The following is a 13,992-nucleotide window of genomic DNA, read 5'->3' on the forward strand; positions in this document are numbered from 1 at the left end:
GTCAAAATTTATAATTAGGTAAGTAATTGTGTAACTGCAGTAAACCTGTGGTAAATAATAGGTGAAACGATTAAATACAGAAAATTTCAAATGTAAGAGCCAACTTTAAAAGTATAGTTGGAATTACTAACGTGTGGTAACAGGAAGGAAAGTTCTTCTGGTTAGTTGAGCACGGGACTACAAACACAAAATCAAACAGGGGTAACGCAGGGGTAGGCCTAACAATGAATAAGAAAACAGGAATGCTGGTAAGCTTATATGAACAGTATAGTATAGTGAAAGCATTATCGTACTCAAGGTAGACAGGAAGCCAACACCCACTGCAGCAGTACAAGTTTATACAACTAGCTGTGCAGATGAGAAGAGACTGAATAAATGTATGCTGAGATAAAAGAACTTATTCGTATAGTTAGGAGAGAGCAAACGGGGACTGGAACTCGACAGCAGGGAAAGGAAGAGAAAGAATAATACTAGGAGAATACGGACTAGGGGAAAGGAATGAGACAGTTATCCACCTGGTTGAATATTGCACACAGAATAATCGAATTATTCTTAACTCCTGGTTTAAGATTAATGTAAGAAGGCTGTGTACGTGAAAGACCCGAAGAAGCTGGAAGGTTTCAGATTGATTATATAATAGTAAGGCAGAGATTTCTAAACCACATTTTGTACTGTGAATGGCTTCTAGGGTCAAATGTGGACTCTGATCATAATGTACTGGTTATGAACTGTAAGTTAAAACTTGAGAAATTCCAAAAAGGTAGGAAATTAAGGAGATGGGACCTGCATAAGCTAAAGGGCTAGAGATTAGTAAGAGTTTTAGAAACTAATCGTAGGAACACTCTCTTTAAAATTCTGAAAGCAACAGGGATGGAACACACGGAGTGAATGTTATACAGGGTCGTCAGAAACAGTGTGGAAAGCTTGTAAAGATGTTACAGGGTAGGTTTTACTCAGAGATAGCTGTTAAGACAAAAATGTGAAACACTTCGCCGTTTCCGAGTTAAGTAGCATTGAAGTTAGCCTGTCAGGTCGTTGCACGCGCTAATTCAGGCCGCCCGCCCGACACAATTAGTGTCAGTTGTTCTCACAGAGTAGATTACAGCGAAGGATAATGGTCAGTCTATGGCTCGGGTTCGATCCTTATTACCGTCCAAAATCCATTTTTGTTTGTTGAGATAATCAACAACAAGTTGCACAAAAGAAGTTGTATTCCTTTACCGGTTTCAGGTATCTAGAGCTCTTCTTCAGAAGGTATGAAGATAATTGTAAACTATCACATTACTTGTGATGTGGTCGTGTGGCACTGCGTTCCACACGACCACATCAATGTGCTCCATGTCTCCACTTATGTTCGACACTCGCAAATAATACAATAATTTATAATTACCCTCAAACCTTCTGAAGAAGGGCACTAAGTGCCTGAACCGTTAATGAAATAAAATTTCTTTTGAACAACTGGTTTCTGATTATTTCAACAAACAGAAGTAAAGTTGCTATTGATGGATAAAATGTCCACTTTTCGCATCGCTCTCTTGTTACGTTTTAGGAAACCAACTGAAGAACACGTTTTGCTACATTGTGTCTGGAGGATCGCTGGAATTTGCAAACGCAGCGGTCTGGTTGGCTAACTTCAATGCTGATTAGCTCGCAAACGACGCAAAATATCCAACGTTTTCTTTAGAATTATTTTCCAGCACAACCTACTCTGCAACACCCTTATAAACTTTCTTGACTGTATCTGACCATCCGGTATACAGCTTGTACAAAAACCACAACCCAATTATGAGTCGAAGGTAATGAAAGGAAAGCAGCAGTTGAGAAGGGCGAGAGACAGGATTGTAACCTATCCCCGATATTATTCAATTTGTATATTCAGTAAGCAGTGCACGAAAATTTTGGAAAATGATTTTCAATTCAGGAAGAAGATATAAAAACGTTGCGTTTTGCCGAAGAAATTGTAATTCTGTCAAACACAGCAAAGCACTTGGAAAGAAGCAGCTGAACGGGGTGGAGAGAGTCATGAAAAGAGACTGTAAGATGAGCAATATGAAACGTAAAACACGGGTAATGGAATGAAGTGGAATCGAATCGGTTGATGGTGACAGAAATATATTTAGAAATGGGACACAAAAAGTAATTTACGGGTTTTGCTATTGAGACAGCAAAATAACTGACGATGGCCAAAGTAGAGGAAATATAAAATGCAGACTGGCTATACTAAGTAAATCATTTCTGATGAACAGAAATCTGTTAACATCGAATATAAATATAAAGTGTCTGGAAGCTGTTTCTGAAGGTATATATTTGGAATGTAGGGCTGTACAGAAATGAAATGTGGAAGGTAAACGGTTCAGATAAGAAGAGAATAGAAGCTTTTGGAATGCGATGCTATAGAAGAATAGATCAGCGTGAATGAAAAAGTTCGCAGATCACTCCTGTAAAAACAAAGTTAAAAAAATGGATGCACAGAAATAGTGAGGAGAAAGAGAAGCTTATCTCAAAGAATTAATATCGACTCAGAAAATACCATCTGTGTGGAATACAGCTCGCTTGTTTCACGCTCTATGTCTTACAAACAGTAGATACAGGTAAGCAGGCAGTTTTGATATTCTTGTATTTACGGATGGCAGCAGATACTGTACTACGCTGTAGAATGATACTCAAGATAGGAACAAACGAAGTATCTTCGCCAAAATTTGATTGAGAAGAGGAAATTTTTATTAACATACCAAATACCAGACGAGGAATGTGCTACGGAGATGAACGATGCGGGAGATATGCCCTAGGTACACATATCAGCAGGTCAGTCGCTTACGGTCTTACAAGAGGAAGCCGCATTATATCTCACTCTGACAGTCGAAACTACACCGCCACTCCATTACCTCATGCGCGCAACGTAAAAGCAAGCGAGTCGGTAGCACAAGGGATAAGAGCAGAGTTTCGAGTTTTTACGCCCCGTGTTCATCTCCATCCTTACGTCGCGGAATTATGTGAGATCAGTATTTTTTGTGACATCAATAAATACAAAGGAATTATTGTGAAAGTAAACAAGCATTACAAATCTTATTTCATAGATTTTCTTAGCATAACTCTCATATAATCTTATACAACTGAAAGTAATTGTAAATGAACAACTCATAAGTTCTTTTATGTCAGTTTTTGCTTTCATTTTCATTTTTGTGCTTCAAGAGAACTAATGTAATCCTCAAGGTGATAGCTATCATCATAAAAACATTCAAAGCATAAAAATTTGCAGCGCCAAGAGCAATGTGCAAAGGCACGTATGCCACAGTTACATTTTGCGGTGTGATTCTCATTAGGAAAAGCAATCGTCTTAATGTTGCTAAATATTTCACGATCTTGCAGTAATCAGAGTTGGAGCCGGCAGTTGACTACATACCAAGGCGTGTAATTCAGTAATTGCATCGCTTCTACTTGTCATTTTCATTTTTGTGTCACGAGAATAGGGCACTGAGATCTGTCAGCAAAAGTATATGTAGGAGGGCTGATAGGACCGCGTGTAGTTTATCGGAATTACTTTTATGAAAACATCGTTATTTCGATGTCATCAATAAACAGCCAACTGAATAAGGAGGGATCGCTTTGCCTACCCCACGAATCAATTATCGATTAGATAAGGTCGCAAAACTTATTCCAAAAAATTTTGTGAGTTACAAGATTTTGTGGCTCTTCCGAAAACAATCCGCTGTCGTTCCATTAATTAGTATACATCTTGCTGGACTCGACTACTACACTTGCCACTGACTTCTTTGTGGCAAGCAAAAGCTATTGGTAACATTTTTTGGAAAATATCAATTCGTGAAAGTAATTGCACCAAATTGTATGCCGTTCTTTCAACCCTACGACATATTGTTTTACTAACAGGTGAAGAATTAAACTTTCAGTACTTGACATGGCCCCCATGAAAAACGAGTCATCGTAGGACAATGAAATATTGTGGAAAAATTTATAAGGACATTCCAAAGTGAACTGATGAATAAACCATTGCAAAAGGGTAATCTTTGTTAATTGCATACCATGTTTAAGGCCCTGGCTACGAACGTTGCCTAATAAGACATCCCTCAGCATCCACGGCGCCATGGAACCGCACTAGAGATTGCGCTACTGGCGCACGAAATATCTCTGTTGGTATGTTGGCTACCTCCCACGCTATGCTCATCTTCAGCCTCCAACGTGTGCTGTCGTCCAGCATTCTCAGCCATGGCAACAGTAACTTCTTCAACAATTTTCAGTGCAATTGCCCGTCGGCCTCACCCAGGAGCAATTACCAAATAGCCGGTTAATTCTAACTTTCGGATAATGTTCTTGAACTGCGGTGCGGAAAGAGGACCTCTCCGTATTCCTTTAATGCGTCTAAACGCAAAGAGCAGCAGCACTATTGCTGTTGGTTTGGTGAAAAAGTTTTTCGAGTGACACCCTGCTCACCTTGTGCAGATCCACGTTAACTGTCTGCAACTTAATGCACGCTAATACCTGTTACAGCCCTCCGTCGCCGTAGCACTACCAACGCCTAATGGCGAGTCATGACACTAAGCCTACTAACAACACAAAATCCTGCAGCGAAAAGTCTGAACACCATTCCTACAAAGTTGGGTACCGTTACGTTAAATAACCACCCCGTACATTCGCCGATTACAGATGTGCCCTATTCTCACTGCACAGCAAAAGAAAATCACAAGTAGAAGCAATGCAATTATTAAAACACGCACCTTATTACGTAATCCATTGCAGACTCCAGCTTTCGAGAAAATGCTTCGATATTCTTGGTTTAATGCAAAATTATCACCAGATCCGAGGGTATTTAGCAACTTTAACGAGGTTGCTTTTCCTAATGATATTCACACTACAAAATGTGACTGTGGCATATGTGCTTTAGCACCTTGTTCGTGCTGCGCCGAATTTTCATGCTTCGAGTGTTCCTATATTAGCTGCCACCTTGGGGAACGCATTGGGTTCTCTTGAAGTATAAAAATGAAAATCAAAGCAAAAACTGAAATACAATAACTTATGTGGTTTTCATTCCAATTACCGCCAAGTGTATTAGATTATAAAAGATTTATGACGAAAAAGTCTATTTCAATAACAATTGAATGCTTATTTGTTTTGTGAATAATTCAGTTGTATTTCTCGATGTCACAAAGATACTGATGTCACATACTTCCGTGACAACAAAAGAATAGAAAGAAAGAAAGAAAGAAAACGTAAGGTTAGATTGAACACGAGGCGCAAAACTTCGAAACTCTACTCTTAGCCGCTGCGATACCGACTCGCATTGGTTTACGCTGCGCCCGTGAACTGATGAAGTTGCCGCGTTAATTGGACAGTCATTTTCTTGAGAAATATTGAGTAGTGGCATCTAAACCAAAATTGTGCCCATTTATTTTCATCTTTCTTTCATTCTGCGAAATTTCAACTGTGTCAGCCAGAGACCTACGACGGGTTTCTCTTTTTAGTTCAGATAAACGGTCTATGAGATCAGTGGGTTGAAGGCCTCAGTTCAGTCACTCGTATCGTCTCACGTGACAATGGTAGACAGCAAAAAGAAAGCTGAAGCTTTAAATTTCGAGTTTAAAAAGTCATTCACGCAGTATGATCGTAGCGACATATCATCGTTTGAACGCCGCACAAACTCCAGACATTGGCACAGACATCCCTGGCACTAAATAGCAACTGAAGGAATTGAAAACGAATAAGTGGCCAGGTTCTGATGGCTCGCCAATATAGTTTTACAGCAAAGTTTGCTTTCATTTAGCTTGACTCTCTCGTCCAGAGAAAGCCCCGAGCAACTGAAGAAAGTGCTTGTGACTACTGTACATAAGGGTAACAGAATTAATGTTTCACATTACAGACCAATATCCTTAAAGTCAGTTTCTGTAGAATTCTCGAGCACGTTCTGAGCCCTGATATAATAAAATTCAGTAACAAAGAAAAGCTCCTATTGACAAATCAACACGTGTTTAGAGAGCATATCTCGTACAAAAGTTGGCTTGCCCTTTCCTCAAATGCCGGCCGCGGTGGTCTAGCGGTTCTAGGCGCTCAGTCCGGAACCGCGCGACTGCTACGGTCGCAGGTTCGAATCCTGCCTCGGGCATGGATGTGTGTGATGTCCTTAGGTTAGTTAGGTTTAAGTAGTTCTAAGTTCTAGGGGACTGATGACCTCAGATGTTAAGTCCCATAGTGCTCAGAGCCATTTTGAACCTTTCCTCAAACGATATTCTGCGAACCATGATTGTAGGGAAAGAGGCAGATTCCATACTCCTTGGATTCCGGAAATCGTTTGGCACAGACAGACTTAACACTGGAGACCGTTAAAGAATGTACAAGCATACGGAATATCTTAAGCGACAGAATACAACAGTACGTTATTTTCAACTGCGAGTGTTCGTCGGAGATTCTGTAGTGTACTGGTAGTTGTCGTATTTGAGTCACTTCGGGAGGATACAAGATGGCTTGGATACAATTTTTATTTGGTATGACAGATTTCAGCTTGCTCTAAATGTGCGCAATCATAAGTCAATGAAGATATCATTTTATGTTCGAATTCTGGTGTGCTGCTTGACACAGTCACGTTGATTAAATACTGTGCCTGACAAAAAAGTAAAGCACTCAGAAGGAATGAAGAAAACGAAATAAAACTTTACAGCTTGAGCGAATATGTGATGTTACTGCAGGGATTTCAAAATCGAATTAAAAATGGTTCAAAATGGCTCTGAGCACTTTGGGACTTAACATCTGAGGTCATCAGTCCCGTATAACTTAGAACTACTTAAACCTAACTAACCTAAGGACATCACACACATCAATGCTCAGGGCAGAATTCGAACCTGCCGGCAAAATCTACTGAGATTTATAAACAACTTGACAGCGTCAGCCTACTTACCAGTATGACGTTGCACCCCGTCTGTCCTCAAACGCACGCGCTGATTCGGTTGGGAACGGCGTCATAAAGCTGTTGTATCCTCAACTGAGATAAGCTGTCCCACAACTGTTGTAACTAATCATGGATATCCTTGATGCTGGAAGGTTCTTGACGTCTGAGCTGGCCGCGCATAGGTTATATCATCGACAGAGTTCTTGCTGTCCATGAGAGTTACTCAACATAGTGCAGAAAGTTCACAGAGACGTGTCATATATGGAGGAGCAATAAACTATAAAAAAATAGCACAATGATACTGTCACATCCGAGGTAAGATGCGAAGATGCAGGATATTCGTGACGTAACGTTTCGCTGTCAGAGTTCCCACCATCATTATCAGCCGTGACCTACCATACCTGATATCTCTCCAAACGATGACGCTAGGAGTAAAACCTCTGTATCTCTCCAAGGCATTGGAAGAACAGAACCTCTGTCAAGATTACAGTCATACTCACCGACGATGGTTATCGAGGTTTTCGCAGAGCACGATGCGACGCTATTCATCAACAGTCCATGTTTTTCGGTATGGGCAACACTCCACATGGAGCCATTTTTGTAGTATTAACGGCAGCTTAAGCATGGGACGGTAGTTCCCTAGCCCGACCAGCGGTGTAGGTTGACACTATGCGCCATATCGTGTCCTTCACTGCCGTCAACTGCCGCTTCTCACACCCCTTATATGTCTGACCACGACTCGCAACAACACTAATGTACTCTGGTGATCTTTATACTTGACATAGAAATAGCAACTTTAATCAACTGTACATCCGCTGATGGAGTGAACGTGCACGAAGCTACATTAACGTCCGACCATGTAATGTGGGTGTATCAATTTTTCTTCAGGCCGTGTACTTAGGCGTACTGTTGCAAAGCGACATAAACTGGGAAGAAAATGGAAGGTCGGTTGTGGGGTAGGGTTATTGAGAGAATTCTAGGAAAGTATAGCTCATGTATAAAGGAGACTACGTACAGAGTACTTTTGTGACCCATTTTAATATCTTGGAATCCCCATCAGTTCGGGTTAAAGGAAGACATGGAAGCAGTTTAGAGGAGTGTTGCTAGATTTGTTGCCGGTAGGTATATTCTACACGCTATATTTTGGAAATGTTCCGCGAACACATATGCGAATCCCTTGAGGGAAGAAGACATTCTTTCCACTAAACACTACTAAGTAACCACTATTGACTAAACTATTGAGTAAGTTTAGAGGATCGGCGTTTGTGACATACTACAGAACGATCCTACTGAACGAACGTAAATCTCCCATGAGACCGGCGAAGACAAGATAAAATAAATTAAGATTTTTACCGAAGTATACAGATAGCCGTTATTAAGCCGATCCGTTCTCGAGTTGATCAGAAAGAGAATGTCTATCAGCGGTATTAGGTACCCTCTGGCATGCACTTATAACGGGCGTATTTCAGCTCCTTCAGTGATTAAACAACAGTCTCCCAATCAGTTAAATATTTCGCAGGAATGAATTTAATATAATTTCCTTGAATTTCCTATGGTTATTTAATGATATTATGTGTGTGAAAAATTGGAAATTTGTGGTAAGGTCTGTGGGACCAAACTACTGAGGTCATCGGTCCCTAGGCTTACGCACTACTTAATCTAACTTAAACTAACTTACGCTAAGGACAGCACACACACACCTCCGACGGAGGAGCCGCGGGAACTGTGACAAGACACCTAGACCGCACGGCTATGTGTGTGACCAAGTAACGAGAAAGCCTTACGTACTTAACAATGTTATATGAATTATGTTATTATCAATATGCACTTGAATATTAACTCTCTGTATTTCTGGAAGGTTTGGCCCAGAAGAGAATATTGTATCTGTGCAACAAAATTGTTTGAGGAAACAAGAGACAGCTGACTATGGAGTCAGTCTAATGGTGGGACGCTGAACTGATAAGACGGACACGTGTGGCACCTCCAATTACAGTTGCAAAGAACAGTTGCATTTTGAAAGGAGAAGTATTTCTTAATAGTAAAGAGTGGAAGGTGGGGTTTGAAAGAAGATAAAATGTAATTGGGAGGAATAAGTAGTTGACGGCGAGACTCGAGTAAGTCAACATCGTCGGGAGCGAACACAGAATAAATTTGTGAAAAAATTCATTGGTTTGTGGAAATAAAAGTAATTTCAGTAGTGGTGGAAGAAGGAGAAGTCTGTAAGATATCAGGGAACGCCGTTATTTTAAGAGGAGAGGGGAGTGAAACTTGGAACATTCTGACTGACATTTGCTAGACTATTGTTGCTACAATTTACTGCTACTATAGTAAGAACATTTTACTTCGAAGGGGTAGCGCAAGTGGAGAAGACTTTGGAGAAGAACCAAGGACCGCAGGAAAAGAGATTTTTTTCAAGATCATTGCAGAAGACTCCTGGAAGAAGAAGAAAACAGAGGTACATCCAACATTCCAGAACCAGCAGCAGGAACAACGAGATAGTACAATTAAACCGTAATTTTTCTGAGTAGGAAACCCGAATTATTTTCGTGATATTTAAGGCAAAAGAGAGACAGTGAATTTTACTGTTCTACGGCTTACGAATGGACCATGATTGATATTGTTCTTTACTCCGAACTGAAATTTACTTTCAAAAGTTAGACTGAACAGTGTGAGCGCCCAAGCTTCCAATAATTTCGTTTGAGTGAATTAATAAAACGACTGCTTGTGGTTGGATATGAAGCTAAGCAGTCGACATTGTTAAAAGCGTAAAAGCCTTGGTTCATAATATTAACCCGACACATGCCGTTCCACATCGTGTTAGGAACAGTTTGAAGTTTAATTTCCAATGTATTTTGTTGCAGAACGATACGAAGAGCAGCCGCAAAATTTTATTTCAATTTTGGTAATTAATTTTGATAGTTAACAAGATTGCCTTCTCCATCTCACAAATCAGCAGACTTCCAGAGCAGCAGAACTTCTGCTGAGGAGGACTTCCTTGACGGCAGCGACGACACCAGATTAACAAGTGAATATATCAGTAGGGTCAACACCCACGACCATCTTTGTTTCACATCACGTAACAACAGAATCTTTAACCAAACAATTACTAACGTGTAATAATTAAATGAATGGTGGTAACTTCTTAGGGAAATAATTAACAGCCGAATATCAAATACAATAGCAGCATATAAATTTCTCTCGCACTGAGATCTTTTGCAATTAGATGTGAGGGAACGGTGTCAACATTAGAGTTTATGTATGACGTATGCTTCTGCTGCAAATCCACATAATTTTGTTTTTCGAGGAACTGGTGGACTATATCAAAGCAACAGTAGCTTTTGTTTAAACATATGATATTAAAGTTAAGATTTTTTGTGGAATATAACTGATGTTTACGTTGAGCTAACAGCCATATTGAGTTTAGAACTCATATACAAGTGACAGTCTCATTTGATGAATTTATGTACTAATCTGTTTTACAATAAATTAACTCTGGCTAGAATTCCGACCGTTGTATCCAACTGGCATTTACAGTAGTCAACAATCTGTCGTTACGTTAGATCTGTATTTATTACGCTACACCAACCTGCTAACACTCGTCTGGAAAACTTTTCTGTTCACTAAATCTATGCATAACCGCCACACTATAACATAGTTGCGACACTTGGCCACATATTCACTTACAATGTCAATCCGTTTCTGTATAACCATTGTCACAGCAGAACTTTGTAGCATTTGAGTATATCTATGTGTGTGTTTATTCATATGCATTGTTTTGTAACACTGAATGCGAATGTATGAGTATGTTAACTCCCTCATCTCAGTCAGGCATAAAGAGAAAGGTAGCCAGATGATGATGTCAGATGTTTATCGACGAGGGTTATTCGGAAAGTAAGGTACGATAGGTCACGAAATGGAAACGACAGTGAAAATCCAGTAAAGCTTTGCACAGATGTGTTGGGCAGTGTATCTAGTACACCTGTCAGTTACGTCACATCTTTCTTTTCAGTTCTGAGCACACAGGGAGCCATAAACATCCCTAGATGACTAGTGTCTCCAGCCAAGTAAGAGTGCCCCCTGCGAGGTTTCGCCTGATTTCATGCAACCCAACATAACGTACATTTCATGCATTTCATTTATCATGACAGTACTCGGCCGCACACTGCAGTGGCAATGATGACGCCGTTGCAGCGTTTTCAATGGGAAGTATTTGATCTCCCACCATACAGCCCGGACTTGGCACCCTTTGATGTTCAACTCCGCTAATATGAACCCCTGGCTGTGTGACAACATTTTGGCACAGTCTACGAGCTGTAGACCAGTATACAGAAGTGCCGGAAAGCAATGGAGACTGCCTTCTGTAACGAAGATATTGAAGGTTGGTACAACGTTACAACAGATGTCTAAGTCGGAACAGTGGCTATGTGCAGAAATAGACGGGAGATGTATCAAACTATTACAAATAAAACATTTTTGGTTTTCACTGTGGTTTCCGTCTCGCAATCGATTCGACCTTCCTTTCCGAGTAGCCATCGTAGTTGGGTCTGAAGCATTTTGTGTTAAGTTGGAATCCGCCTAAGAAGCGTAATACTTCTAGTAGGTTTCGGTAGGTAAGTTGTTGTAGGGTCCCCGTCATATACTATGATATTTAGTATCAATTCCATCTGCTGAACTCCTGTTGTAAGTGCATTATATACAGTGTGGGGAGAAATACTGATTTTGTTCACACTTCCAAGTTACAGTCAGAGCTAACGTAAAGCATGTCAACGGCTTACAAGCTGCAAAACTCTGGTAAAACTTTGTTGACCAGACCAGAAACAGTGGTGATTAGCGGGAACGAAAATGTCAACGTTAGGGCAGCTGTATACCATTTGGTGGGCTGAGGAGTATGTAGGTAGGTGTAAATGTAGATCAGAAAAACAGAACATCATGAAATATCTCCACTTGGTGTACAGCTTGTTAGTTATTTTCAAATGTGAGTAAATGCGAGATGATAACTGCAACAAAGAGAAAGAATCTAATAGAATCCGATTTCAAGATCTGAGGTAATCTTTTGGAGCTTATCAGATCGTTTAAATACCTAGGGGCACAATGTGAAGCGACATTAAATGCGACAATATGTTATATGAGTCATTAGGCAGGTGAATGTAAAACAGGTTTTTAGAGATTATTCTGTAGATAGGGCAGTGTATGTTAAGAATATCGAATTCGAGACTGTTGCGGAACGTACACTAGAGTAACATTCCCCGTTTGTGGCCCTTATCAGGTCAGACTGACGGAAGACTATGGTGGTAACACGTCAGAATAGCTTTTATGAAACTATGACAGAGATGTTAGTTTTTACGCCTCCCTGCAGTGATGTAAGGTTCAGTCTCAATGCTTATCAAGTAACTTGCGGTTTTGCGTCGGAAAAAGAGTTTAATAAGTGTAGACACTTTCTAAATGATGAATGGGCTATTTGTTTTTATCTGGTTTTCATATTTAATAATTTTTTAATTTTGGTAGTATAGCTCTGCGTTGTTTGCGGCGCAACGCCAATGCAGCTTGACTCTTTGTTGCTGTAGTGTCGCTACAGTCTTCATTATTTTCAGATTATTTGTGTTAGTACATTATTTCTTGTTATTAGACAGTTTTACGTAATGGACGATGATAGGGACAAAGCATGTTGTATGCGGATGCAAAAGAAATTGGCCGTTATCCGAAAACAACTAGAAACCGCTTTGGCTGGCTCAACAGGCTTCTGGCTGTGGAGGCACTGATGTGACCCTCTGCTGCTTTTCGTAACACCAAGCACCCTGACGTTGCCGCGAATTTTGTTTCACATGACCTGGTCGGCTCCTCTTTACCCGAGGTAAAGAATCTGTGGGGTTCGCGAATCTGTGGGTCATAACATTACTCGTCTGTAGGAGCATCTATGATATGGTAAAGACACATAGTACTATGAAGTGAAATATGAATGAAAAAAGGTGTAAACTGTAGTAAAATCTTAGCTTCCGGTTGGAATATATCATGCGAATCTTTATGATAATCTACGTATTTATACTTCTTTTTCCTATTTTGCATACTGAACTAAGTTTACAATATCTTTCATACAAATTTTCCTTATTTTTTGCAACTAATGTTGTTCTAACATTTAAGTGGCTTATAAAGACCTTTAGGTTTTAATTATTCCAAACTGTTTTGTTATTTCTTAAAGTTTTTTATCGTCTACACTATTCATACTGTTACAACGGCACATGCTGCTGTTATTACATTAACACACACTACAGTTGTTACGGTTGTTAATAGCGTCTATTACCTCTATCTTGATTTTTCTACAGCAAGAACTACTAAGATTTATGTTGCTAACACTAATACTGATAGTTCTACTATGATAATGACCTCGACGTATAAGGGACGTTAAAACTAATCTTCCTTCCTTCTACTATGATTCGCCCTGCTGTGTTTGGGGCTTGAATAGATCCGCGGCCCTTCCTTGCCTGTCGTAAAAGGCGACTAATTGGAATCTTTTTCACTGGGTCCAGTTTCTTATCTTGGTCTTGTGACTGTTATTTTGACTTTTGAATGTATTCGTTCTTTTCACTTTTTTAACTCTCTTTTTCCCTCACTCTTTTTGGCTTTTCAAATTCTGGTCCCGTTCCTAGTTACAGTCAGGAGACGTAAAGCGCGTCAGCGGCTTACAAGCTGCAAAACTCTTGTACAACTTTGTTTACCAGACCAGAAGGACGGACGCTTTATTGTTGTGCATTAACTCTTCACTGCTGCGCCGTTATCTTTTGCACTTATCAGTCAAGTGGATCTACTTATGCACCAAAAATCCAGCGCAGTAGTCAGTTCGTCGTGGTGGTGTTGACATTTGTCCTTTCAGTTGTTGCCCCTGACAACGCAGGGGTCGCTCTGTCGATACCTGAACTGTAACCTCCCTGTGTCAGCCAAGGAATAGGTGCCTGTTAACTTCGGGGTACCGGGACTCCGACCAGGTGGCCTTTGCCTTGGTGGGGTAGTGCCCATGTGGAGAACCTCCGATCAGAGTGAGTGGCATTGGGGCGGATGATCCGTAATGAAATGAATCAACCTTAATGAGCCGGCCGCGGTGG

This window comes from Schistocerca gregaria, chromosome X (assembly GCF_023897955.1).
Source record: "Schistocerca gregaria isolate iqSchGreg1 chromosome X, iqSchGreg1.2, whole genome shotgun sequence".
NCBI lineage: Eukaryota > Metazoa > Arthropoda > Insecta > Orthoptera > Acrididae > Schistocerca > Schistocerca gregaria.